The 12,734-nt window shown below is 44.9% G+C and overlaps 1 protein-coding gene across 1 annotated transcript in view; it reads left to right on the forward strand.

Moving 5' to 3' along the window:
• hs3st3l (heparan sulfate (glucosamine) 3-O-sulfotransferase 3-like) overlaps positions 1-12,734 on the forward strand; it is a 269,768-nt gene that overhangs the window by 18,953 nt on the left and 238,081 nt on the right. The window lies entirely within an intron of this gene.

Consider the following 12,734-nt stretch of genomic DNA (forward strand, 5'->3'; position numbering starts at 1 on the left):
CTCACTCCTGCCCTGTCGGTGTCCGGCACCGTGGGGGCCCCTGGTTCTAGCACCCGTCCCTGATGCCAGGGGTATCGTTGGCTGGCACCGCCTTCACTGGGTTCACTCTCAATTCCGAAATGAGCACTTGAACAAAATTGCAAGATAATTCACATTTAATTGCCAAACGTAAAATTTTTACTGTTTGGAAACAATAATAAGTGGCTATGTTATAAAGCACTGCCTTGGTCTTGACTGGGTGACTTTCATATATGTACAGTGGATGTGGGCGGGAAGAGTGGATGGCAGCTAGTCTAAAAGCTGTGGCAAATGCAACCAATACTAATATACTGCAGCATTCCAAACAGTTTGAGAGATGATCTTGGGAGAATTGATTACAAGAAACCGATGTCTGAGAGAGCTACCAAATTTGATGGGGCATGATTGACCCATACATCCTCCATATATATGCGACATTCTCTATGCACTATTCATTCTGAAAATGGAATAAGTAAAGATAATGTCCTGTTTCTTACTCGGTATGCTGATTTAAGCTACAAATTTCTTTTGGAATTAGTTTCAAGTCAAAATAAAACCAGGTCCATTTGGTGAAGAGGAAAAGTTTAATTTCACACAGACTTTTTAATCTTGCTCAGGGACTGTGAATAATACCAGTGTAGGATGGAAAATTAACATCTCCCAGTTGGAGAGCCTATTTTTATATGATTGTGTTACTGTGCAGAGGATGTGTCTTTGCTGAATGTGAATTCATGCAAATGCTCCCACTCTTGTTCAAGTGTGTCCAATGGTGAAATATAGGGGCGTGTGTGTGTATACATATCCCTTTCTCACTATATACCTCCCCACCTTTCTAAATATATACTGTATATAATATATAACTACACATGTAACATATTCATTCCTTTGTCTTTCATGAATATATCTATATTGCAGTCGATACATATCTGCGAGGAGGCAGAGGAGTTGCCACTGGACTAGTAATCCAGTGACCGGGTAATGGGGATCCAGGTTTGAATTCCACCATGGCAGATGGCAAAATTTGAATCCAATAAAATTGTCATAAAAACCCATCTGGTTCATGAATGCCCTTTAAGGAAGGAAATCTGCCATCCTTACCTGGTCTGGCCTACATGTGACTCCAGATCCTCAACAGTGTGGCTGACTCTCATATGTCCTCTAAAATGGCCTGGCATGCTACTCAGTTCAAGGCAATTAAGGATGGGCAATTGTGAGGAACTTGTTAAAATCCAGGTCTGTTTCATGTGTTTCGCTTAATGCCTATTCTGCTGGCTGGTTTTAAAATCACCGACTTCTGGTTTTGAACTGAAACCAACCTCCCCACTCCCCCACCCCACCCCCATACGCCGCAAGCTGCTGTGCGGACCGATCTGGCAGATCCCCTGTGATTCAGTATGCTCTGTGGCATAGCCCGTGATGTCGTGCTGATGGACTTGGCAAGTAGCCAATCAGCATGTTTGCAATCCAGGCCTTGGGCCGATTCTCATTTAGGATTGGTGGAGCTTTTCAGAAACTTCTGGAACAGGAGAAGCAAGCCCCATTTTGTCAGTTCTGTGAAATATTCAAGCTTCAAGCAGCTTTAACAGTACTCTCTCTCAGCTTTCACTCTGTCCGGTGATTTAAGAGGCCAATAGCCTGACCTGTGGAAGGCACTCCTATTTGAAAGACCGCAAGTAGTAGCCAGACCTGTGAATGGACTACTGGTTTGAAAGGCTGTGAACAGGTTCTCCCACCAGGTCTGCAACAGTTTAATCTTCTGTCTGAATGGCTGGGAAAAGCCAAGACTGAGAACTCTCTTCACGATACAGCCAGAATCTCTGCACAGAGATTAGACAATCGGAAAAGGCAGACTCTGCTATAAATTCTCAGGTAGAGGACTCCAGTAATATCTCAGGGAGACAGAGGCTCCATCTGGTGGCCAAACAATAGAAGGGCACCAACCTGAATCTGCTTTTTTACATCGATTCCCCAGAGGATCGCATTCAGAGAAGGCCGGCACCGACAGAGACCACAACCTCAGCAGCAAAGATTCACCTCAAATCTATTCCTTCAATTCCCGTTATTTTAATCCTTTCCCTACCCCGACCATATATTTGTCTTGTGTGCGTCTGGGTGGAGGGTGGGATGGGATTTTGAAAATAGTAGACCATTGTTCCATTATTTCCATTATATGTTCATCTTTTACTCTTGTTATAAATAAACAGTTTGTTAATGTTAAACATATAAATTTGGTGCCTGTAACTCATTGGAGCAGTCAAGGGTTATCAATCTCAGGAAAACACACAGATTATTGGTTAATTCATTTCTGTTGGGACTCCGGCATCTGTGGGGCTGAAACTGACTGCGCACTCGCTCAGGGTGTTTTAACAATAAATGTTGGCCCAGCCAGTGATGCCCATGTCCCATAAACAAATAAATATATATAGCAACTTTCACAAAGTTGGCTGTGGTTGTTGGAGGTCAGTCATCTCAGTCTCGGGACATCACTGCAGGAGTTTGTCAGGGTAGTGACCTGGGCCCAACCATCTGAGGCAGCTACACCAATGACCTTGCTTCCAACTTAAGGCCAGTTGTGGGGATGTTCGCTGATGTTTGCACAATGTTCAGCACCAGTCGCAACTCCTCAGACACTGAAGTAGTTCACATGCAAATACAGAAAGACCTGGACAATATCCAGACTTGGATTGGCAAGTGGCAAGTAACATTCGCACCACTCAGGTGCCAGGCAATGACCATCTTCAATAAGAGAGAATCAAACCATCGCCCCATGACATTCAATGGCATTACCTTCGCTGAACTCCCACTATCAACATCCTGGGGGTGACCATTGACCAGAAAAGGAACTGGACTAGCCATATAAATACTGTGGCTACAAGAGCAGGTCAGAGGCTAGGAATCCTGTGGTGAGTAGTTCACATCCCAACTCTCCAAAGCCTGTCTACCATCTACAAAGCACAAGCCAGGAATGTAATAGAATAGTCCCCGCTGGCCTGGATGAGTGAATCTTTAACAACAATCAGAAGCTCCACACAATCCAGGACAAAGCAACATGCGTGATTGGCACCTCTTCCACAAATATTCACTCCCTTCATCACCGACGCACAGTAGTAGCTGTGTGTACCACCGATAAGATACACCAGGAACTCACCAAAGCTCCTTCGGCAGCACCTTCCTGATGTGTTGGGTGCTCTAGATCCGTGGAACACATACAGGCCACCAACACTTAAAATAGTGCAACACTATTTTATTAAGTTAGAAACTGTTGAACATACTTTCACTGTGGGTTAACACGATGTTTGATTAAACTAAAGACCTATGCCTGTCCTAACCAGTCTATGCACTCAGCACATGGTGAAGATCTGTGCTGTAAGCTGTAAGCTCTGTCCTTCTCAGAGGCTGCATCCCGAATGAGCGGGAACTCTGATGCCCCCTGTCTTTATAGTGAGTGTGCTCTAACTGGTGATTGGCTGTGGTGTTGTGTGTGTTGATTGGTCTTGCTGTGTGTCCATCAGTGTGTGTATCTGCACCATGATATACTGGTGTATATTATGACATCCCCCCTTTTATAAAAAAATGTATGTGTGTGGCAATAAATAATGTGTGGTGAGAATGTTCCTAACTATGTGTGGGGTGTGAAGTCATATTTATAGGACTACGTACATGAGAACTAAGCTATTTACATGGGAAGGTGCCTGGTGCAGAGAAGCAGTATGCAACAAGAATAGCGAGATCAACACTGTATACAAACCAGGGAAACGATCAAACAAAGCAACGAAACAATTCAGAGAGTCCATAAATTCGAAAAGTTCATAAATTTAGTCTCTGAGGTGGGCGACGGGTTCTGGTTGACCGCCTCAAGGGTGGGTCGAGAGCCGCCGGTTCAGGAGCGGGCTGGACTGCGTCAAAGTCAGGGGGAGGCAGAGTGACAGGGAGCTCTGCTATGTTCGTGGCAGGGTCAGCAGGAGGGCGAGGCGACACTGGAGGATCACGTAGCGAGCGTGGAAAGAGACGAAGGGCACGTCGACTGCGGCGCAGAATAGAGCCATCCGGTAGACGAACCAGGAACGAGTGGGGGGCCACGTGCCGAAGGACAACAATAGTTGCAGACCAGCCACCATCCGGAAGATGGACGCGGATGTTGTCAACTGGAGCCAGAGCAGGGTGATCAGCTGCACGAGAGTCATGAGCCGCCTTGTGCTGTGCACGAGACAGCTGCATCTGGCGAAGGACCGGAACGTGGTCGTGGTCTGGGACATGGATGGATAGCACCGTTGTCCTCAGGGTGTGACTCATGAGTAATTGGGCTGGCGACAGGCCAGTGGACAGTGAGGCGGAGTGATAGGCCAGCAAGGCAAGGTGGAAATCTGACCCGGCATCGGCAGCCTTGCATAGGAGCCGTTTGACGATATGTACTCCTTTCTCTGCTTTGCCATTGGATTGGGGCTATAGGGGACTGGACATCACATGGGCAAAATTGTACCGCCTGGCAAAGTTGGACCATTCTTGGCTGGCGAAGCAGGGGCCATTGCCCGACATAACCGTGAGCGAGATGCCGTGTCGAGCAAAGGTTTCTTGACATGCACGAATGACTGCAGACGAGGTGAGGTCGTGCAATCGTATCACCTCTGGGTAATTCAAAAAGTAGTCCACGATCAGGACATAGTCTCTAACCAGCGCGTGGAACAGGTCGATGCCCACCTTGGTCCATGGTGACGTAACCAACTCATGGGGCTGCAGGGTCTCACGTGGTTGGGCCGGCTGGAAGCGCTGACAAGTGGGGCAGTTGAGCAATGTGTTGGCCATGTCCTCATTAATGCCGGGCCAGTACACTGCCTCTCGGGCCCGTCGGCGGCACTTTTCCACGCCAAGGTGGCCCTCGTATAGTTGTTCCAGGACAAGCTGGCGCATGCTGTGCGGGATGACAATGCGGTCCAGTTTTAGAAGAACCCCATCTACTACCGCCAGGTCATTTCTGACATTATAGAATTGAGGGCATTGGCCCTTGCGCCACCCGTCCATTAGGTGGTGCATGACACGCTGTAGCAAGGGGTCAGCCGCCGTCTCGTGGCGAATTTGGACGAGGCGTTCATCCGAGGCAGGTAGATTGGAGGCCGCGAATGCCACATGGGAGTCAACCTGGTAGACAAATCCCACTGGGTCACATGGAGTGTTGACTGCCCTGCAGAGAGCGTCAGCAATGATGAGGTCCTTGCCTGGGGTGTATACCAGCTGGAAGTCGTATTGCCAGAGCTTGAGAAGAATACGCTAGATGTGAGGTGTCATGTCGTTCAAGTCTTTCTGTATTATATTGACCAGCGGGCGATGGTCGGTCTCGACGGTGAATTGAGGAAGTCTGTAGACATAATCGTGAAACTTAGCAGCACCGGTCAGAAGGCCCAGGCACTCCTTTTCTATCTGCGCGTAGCACTGCTCCGTGGGGGTCATCGCACGTGACGCATATGCAATGGGGGCCCATGATGAGGCCTCATCAAATTAAAGGAGCACTGCCCCAATGCCGGATTGACTGGCATCGGTCGAAATGTTGGTCTCCCTTGCTGGATCAAAGAAGGCTAAGACCGGGGCCGTGGTCAGTTTTGCCTTGAGTTCCCTCCATTTGCGCTCGTGGGCAGGGAGCCATTGGAAGTTTGTCGTCTTCCTGACCAGGTTCCTGAGAGCCGTGGTATGAGAGACGTGGGGCGAAATTCTCCGGTATCGGCGCAATGTCCGCCGACTGGCGCCAAAAACGGTGCAAATCAGTCGGGCATCGCGCCGCCCCAAAGGTGCGGAATGCTCCGCATCTTGGAGGGCCGAGCCCTAACCTTGAGGGGCTAGGCCCGCGCCAGACTAATTTCCGCCCCGCCAGCTGGGGGAAAAGGCCTTTGGTGCCCCATCAGCTGGCGCGGAAATGACATTGCCTGGGCGGCGCATGCGCGGGAGCATTAGCGGCCGCTCACAGCATCCCTGCACATGAGCTGTGGAGGGAGTCTCTTCTGCCTCCGCCATGGTGGAGACCGTGGCGAAGGTGGAAGGAAAAGAGTGCCCCCACGGCACAGGCCCGCCGTGGATCGGAAACAAATGCTGGCCCAGCCTGCGATGCCCTCATCCCATAAAAATGAATTAAAGACACATAGGAAAACAAGACATTTTATTCGAGCATAACCAATCAAAAGAATTGACTCTGGAGGTGATGTCAGAAAAGATGATCATAAATTTTAAAGGAGAAAGAGAGATAAATGGAGAGGATTAGGGGGCATAGCCAGAGTTTAAGGCCTAGACAGCTCAATACATGGCTGTGGAGTAAAGAGTGTGAGGGTGGATAAGAGAATATAGTTGGAGAAACACTTGGAGAAGGTTAGAGATTGAGTGTGGTAAGGCCATGGAGGGATTTGCATATGGGAATTGAAGCCTCTGGGGACTGGGAGCCACAGTAGATCAGTGGGCACACAGCCGATGCATGGATGGTATTTGTTAACTGTATATTACTTTTTGAAACCACTTACCAGCAGATAGCATCATTCAATTGAATTGGCAATAATGAATATCAATTGTTGGGGGAAAAGTTTCCTCATTAGCACTTGTCTATGTGTTGGAAGGACAACGGCGGCAGATACTGCAAATTTCCCTCCAAGCTGCACACATTCTTGGCTAAGAAACATATCTCTGTTCCTTCACTCTCACTGGATCAAAAAAGACTGTGAGTGTACCTCTGCCACATGGGTTGCTGCGGTTCAAGAAGGAAGCTCACCACCACCTTATCAAGGACAATTAAGGATGGGTAATAAATGCTGGTCTAGCCAGCAACTGCAGATCCCATGAATGATTTTTTAAAAAAATTCCCAGTGAAACATTGAACAGGCATGTGATCCTTCCCACCTGAATTTCCTTCTATATAACCTGGCCAAGGGATGCTTTCAGTCCAATCCTTGAAGAGGAAGATAGGTTAGATTTATTTCAGAGGCAGAAATTTGATAATATGTCAGGAAAACAAAGGATGTTTTAAGGAATTCATATTTGTATTAGGAAACATTCAAAATAAGGCATAGTTTAAAATGTGTTTCATTTCATCTTTTTGTGCCTGGAAGGGTAAAACCTATAGTTAGATTCATGTTGAACAAAGGTGATTGTATATATGGGGGCTGGTTAAGTTCCAACTGTGTTTTCCTTGTGCTTGGAGAGGGCTAAGGAGTAAAGAATAAATAAATAGTCAGTGGCCACTTCACAACTTAGGCCTTGTAAGGTAGAGAAGCTTTTAGGTTTTGTTTAGCTTATGTGATTGCAGCTGGAGATAGGTAGCGGGAGAGAAGGCAGCTGTCACACTTCTGCAAGAGGCAGTTGGCTTTAGAAGGTGAAAGAGGGAACATCTCTCTTAGCCGTGCTAGAAGAAAAGCCATGCTATGGAGTAATGGCTGAGAAAACAGATGCCAGTAATCTAAAGTCAATCTCATTAAGGAAGCTAGATAAAAATAGAGAAGTGTCCAAGAAGTCTGGAGTTAAGTGAACAGACATGAAGGTATGGTTCAGAAGAATTAAAAGAAGAGTAAACAAGGTATTCTGAGTTAAAGAGGCGATTGCAGTCACCAGATTTAAAGAGGGATAGCAGCCTTCAAAGGTCAATCAAACGTCTGATGTCATTTTAATATAATCTGGGATTCGATATTTGAAGCAATTGTGAGTAGCTTACATAGCAGACAAAATGAAGAAATCCTAAAGGAATGTGTGTAAAATCTTGGCCTGGAATCACTGTCAAAAATGGAGTGGTAGTTTTGTTTAAAAGTGTAACTTGGAAAACCTGGACTGGATTTTGTAATGCAAACCACTGGGGGAAAGCATTATAATTATGAGAGAAGATTTTAAACTGTGTTTTTGGGAGTGGAGTTTAGAAACTCTCATGGGACAATCATCTGGGAGGACTCTGAGGAGAAAACCATGGACACTAACTTGGGTTCAGAGCGGAGTCTGTGTATTTGACCATAGCCAATCTGTGTGCTTAAAAGGGACTTTATGTTAATGAGACCATTGTATTTTAAGATGTGCTTTTTAATCTGTGTTAATCTTAAACTCTTTTTTTTTGTTAAAGCAAGGAGAAAGTAAAGACCTAGTGTATCATGATCCAATTGTTTCATGTTTAGTTAATATTTTCTTCTTGTTGTTAAAACTAATTAGTGATCCTGTCACTGTGTTCCTCCATGTTTTATTTAAAAAATGAAAACTTACGATCTTTTGTGGAGCGATTAAAATTGTGCATGTCCAAGAGTCCAGAAGTGGAGGAGTCCAGGTGTCTGTGGGTTGTAGCCTGGGAAGAAACAAGGTAAAACCTTCTCAAGTGAAGGTATGTGCACAATACAGAAATGCCTGTAATTCAATACTAAATTGACAGTCTCTCTCAAAGGTTTAAAGGAAGAAATAGAGTGTATTTTTGTTATCAAGTTAAGCCATACATTATGCATATCTGGAGGAGGGTGTGAAGGGTTTAAGCATGCTTAATCTGGAATTATTCTCTTTAGAGTGGGGATGGTTTCAGGGTCAATTAACAGCCATGTCCAAAATTATGATAGAATACGTAGGAAGAAATTGTTCCCACTAGCAGGCGGGTCGGTAATCAAAGGGCACAGGTTTAAGATAATTGTTTTTTTACAAAAGCCAGGAGGGAAATGAGAAATTTCTTTACTCAGCAAGTTGCTATTATCTCAAATTCTTTGCCTAAGATGGGAGCAGATTCAGTCGTGATTTTCAAAAGGGAATTGAATGCACACTTGAAAAAAAAGAATGACAGGACTACGGGGAAAGAACAAAGGGATGGGACAAATTGGAGAATGCATTCTAATATCCAGCACAGTCACGATGGGCAGAATTACACCCTTCCGTGTTATGCTTTTTGGCGGAAACACCTCTCTGTGTTGGAGACAGCTTGCCAGTGTGTCTGGAGAATTGTCCATGTGACAGATTGTTTTACATCTGCAATCAAGGAGATCGGCTCATTTGCTCCTCTATACATCTTCCAGAAGCCGCCTGAGAACTGCCGGAATTGTTAATGAAATGAGGGAAATAAACACCTCCAGCACCGAGTCTGCCCCATGCCAGATAAATTGCCTGATTTCTTAAAACAAACAGACAATTAGTTCCAGTTCTCTGGAGTGCTTTTTATCAGCTTGTGTGTTTTCCAATTATTTAGTTTGATGGCGAGAAAGAAGAAGCAGAATTAATGCTTTGGCCTTTGAGTTGGGTATCTCGATGCACTTTTGAAGAGGATTTTAGCTTAACCCCTCAAACAAATGATGTTAACAAACTCTGAAACAGAAATTCTGTGTGCCGCTTTCCATTTGGCTTGAATTGGAGACTCTTCGGTGATCGTTAAATCCATTGCAGTGACATTTCGATTTTGTTCTCAGCATTTGGATCACAATACAAAATCACACTTAATGTCCATAGCCTCTTAAAAGAGATCGGAGGTGGGAGACCTCCTTGAATCACTTGTAATGTCCCTAAGACATGAAAGGGACCATGAACCATTAAAATCGAACCATACCTTTTTGCTTGTTTATAACATGCACTTTTCTGAACCAAAAGATGGCTGCTACAGGTCAACTGATTCACTATGGCTACAGTTTCTGGAAATGTCCAACAGCAGTTACAGGATAAAAGCTCAATGCTCATCCTTGTGGAATCTCACACCTCTCGTTGTGAGGACACATTACAATCAATGACACCAGGGACCAGCAGATGATCTGTCTCCTCAGCCAGGTCCTATAATAAAGGGAGAGCTATTGAATCTTGACATGCTGGCAGAAAAGTTAATAACCACCATCTATCACCTAGATTTTTCATCAGAGGCATAGAAAGGGCTTGTTTGCGTGCAACTGACTCATTAATGGGTCAAATCACATGACCTTTGCTTCTGACATTTGGAAAGTTTCAAGATTACATTTCTAGACTTGCAACTCAGTCTGCAGTTTAACCTCCAGCCTACATACATCAAAGCAGGATCAAGGCTGACCAACAGCCTGCATCAAGTCTAAGCCTACTTGAAAATTGTGCCTCTGGGAGATTCATGCCATTGCGTGCTGAGCAGACCAAGTCTCTGTATGCCAACCTCATCTTCCTGTGTCACCATCAACTTTAAAGGAAATCTGCAACTCCTGCTTCAGCCAGCTGAATCTGGCTAAACTGTAATTCCTTCCTGGAGGAAGTCTCATTGGAGTCTGACTTTCTGGACTCTGACTGGGATCCAAATCTGTGGTTCTTTTTCTCTTCGGTTAATCATTGTTGTAAAAACTCCTCTTTCCTGTCTTTGTGCTGGATGCCTTGGTGTGAGTATGAAGTTGCAATCATTCTCCAGGTTTGGATGTATGAATAAACAATACTTCTGTGGAGCACACCAGAATGACAGAGAGTGGATTGGATTGGATTGGATTTGTTTATTGTCACGTGTACCGAGGTACAGTGAAAAGTATTTTTCTGCGAGCAGCTCAACAGATCATTAAATACATGGGAAGAAAAGGGAAGAAAAGAAAATACATAATAGGGCAACACAACATATACAATGTAACTACATAAGCACTGGCATCGGATGAAGCATACAGGGTGTAGTGTTAATGAGTTCAGTCCATAAGAGGGGCATTTAGAAGTCTGGTGACAGTGGGGAAGAAGCTGTTTTTGAGATCGCTTGATCTTGGAATTGGACAATGCTCAGCACAACATCGAGGGCCGAAGAGCCTGTTCTGCGTTGTACTGTTCTATGTTCTATGTTCTAACTCTAAAAAGAGTTTGCTGCAAGTCACATTAAAAAACCGACGTCACACATAGGGTTTGAGGAAACATGCCACAGCCTATTCAAAATTGAAAACACCTCTGCTTGTGGGCAGATGGCAAGAATACAAAGGAGTTCAGATTTGCCTCTCTCTCTCCTGTCAGTAACACACTACAGTACATGTGGTGAAGTGTTTCCTCAGAGGTGTTGGATAGAGAGTGCCTGGATTTTGGCAATGAAGGAATGGTGATACAAGTCACAATGGCGTGAAGAAAAAGAATGACTTTGCATTTATTCTAGAGCCTTTCATGACCTCAGGTCATCCCAATTGCTTTACAGTCAATGATGTAATTTTGACGTGAAGGCACTGTTATCACATAGAAAACATGGCAGATGATTGCACCAACTTCCACAAACAGCAATGTGGTAATGGCCAGATATAACCTGCTTTTAGTAATGTCAATTTGAGGAATATATATTGGCCATGAAACCAGAGAGAATATCCTTGCTTGTCTTCAAATATTGTTGTGGCATCTTCAATGTCACCTTGGGAGAATGAACGGGACCGTGGTTTAATCACTTATCTAAAAAGCCCTTCCACCAGTGCAGTACTCCCTCTGAATGCTCCAGCCAGCCTAGATTCCCATGCTCAAGTCTTTGAATTTGGAGCTGAAGCTACAAACCTCTGACTTAGAGTAGTAAGTGTGGACTAACCAGTGACCATGCCCAAGGTACTCTGATGACATATCTTGCTCCTGTCCTGCAGCAGATCAGATTACTGAGATGGGACTGTACTTTCCCTGACTGAGTTACGAGTCTGGGACTGATGTAGGACAGGGGCACCTCTGACTGGGTACCGATGTGAGATTTTATTTCCATCTATGATTCTGACTGAAAACACATTGTGGAAAATGTTGGATCCTATATTTGCCATCTGGCAGTGTTCCAGTTATTGTACAGATTTCTGTGTTACCTCCTCTCAGACTCCCACTCACAATCCTTTCCCCTACATGTTCTCACACTTGCCTCTCACTGAGATCGGCGATTCCAAGTTTCATGCAGTGTAATGGGCTCGAACAATAACAGTCACCACGGGGGCACTATATTCATTTTAATGCGTGGGTGTTTAATGAAAAATTGCGTGTCCTGTGATAATTGCATCATAAGTCATCCTGCCGTGACTGTTATTACTAAATTATATTTTGTAAAAGATTAAGGAATAAAGAGCACATTGCAAAGGACAAAGGAGTCGCGGTATCCTTCTAATTTCAACGTCGCTTTTGATACTGAGCAGACACCTGGAGGGAAACGGAAACAAATCAGATGCACTTTGCTATCCTGATCTTAAAGTGAAAGGCAGACATTGATACTTGCACAATTAATTCACCACCAGACCTTCTTCAACCCTACAACCCTCCCTATCTCAGTAACTTCCTACACCCTCCTTATCTCTGTAACATCCTTCAGTCCTATAACAGTACCCATCTCTGTAACTGCCTTCTGTCCAGAAACACTCCCTATCTCTGTCACCTCATTCGGTCCCACAACCCTTCCTATCTCTGTAACCTCCTCCAGCCTAACAGATCTCTCAGACCTCTACATTCTTCCATTCTGCTCTCTTGCACATCATTAATTTTCACTGCTGGCCTTCGTCATTGAAACTCGGGACTTCCCTTTCTAAACACCTCTACCACTCCACATCTTTGTTCTCTTCTTAAAATGCTCCTTAAAACCAAATTCTTTGTCCAGTCATCTTATGTGGCTTCCATTGTGACAAGCCTTGTTTGATAACAATCCTGTAAGACTTGGGAACATTTTGTTATTTGAAAAGCACCATATAAATCCAAAAGTCAACCAGCATAGCTAGAAATGCTCAGGTCGGACAGCAGCTGTGAAGAGACATGGGGAGTTGATGACAGAGTGGTAACGTCAATGGACTCATAGTCCAGAGGCCCAGGGAATGCTCTGG

This window comes from Scyliorhinus torazame, chromosome 18, assembly GCF_047496885.1.
Source record: "Scyliorhinus torazame isolate Kashiwa2021f chromosome 18, sScyTor2.1, whole genome shotgun sequence".
Lineage (NCBI taxonomy): Eukaryota > Metazoa > Chordata > Chondrichthyes > Carcharhiniformes > Scyliorhinidae > Scyliorhinus > Scyliorhinus torazame.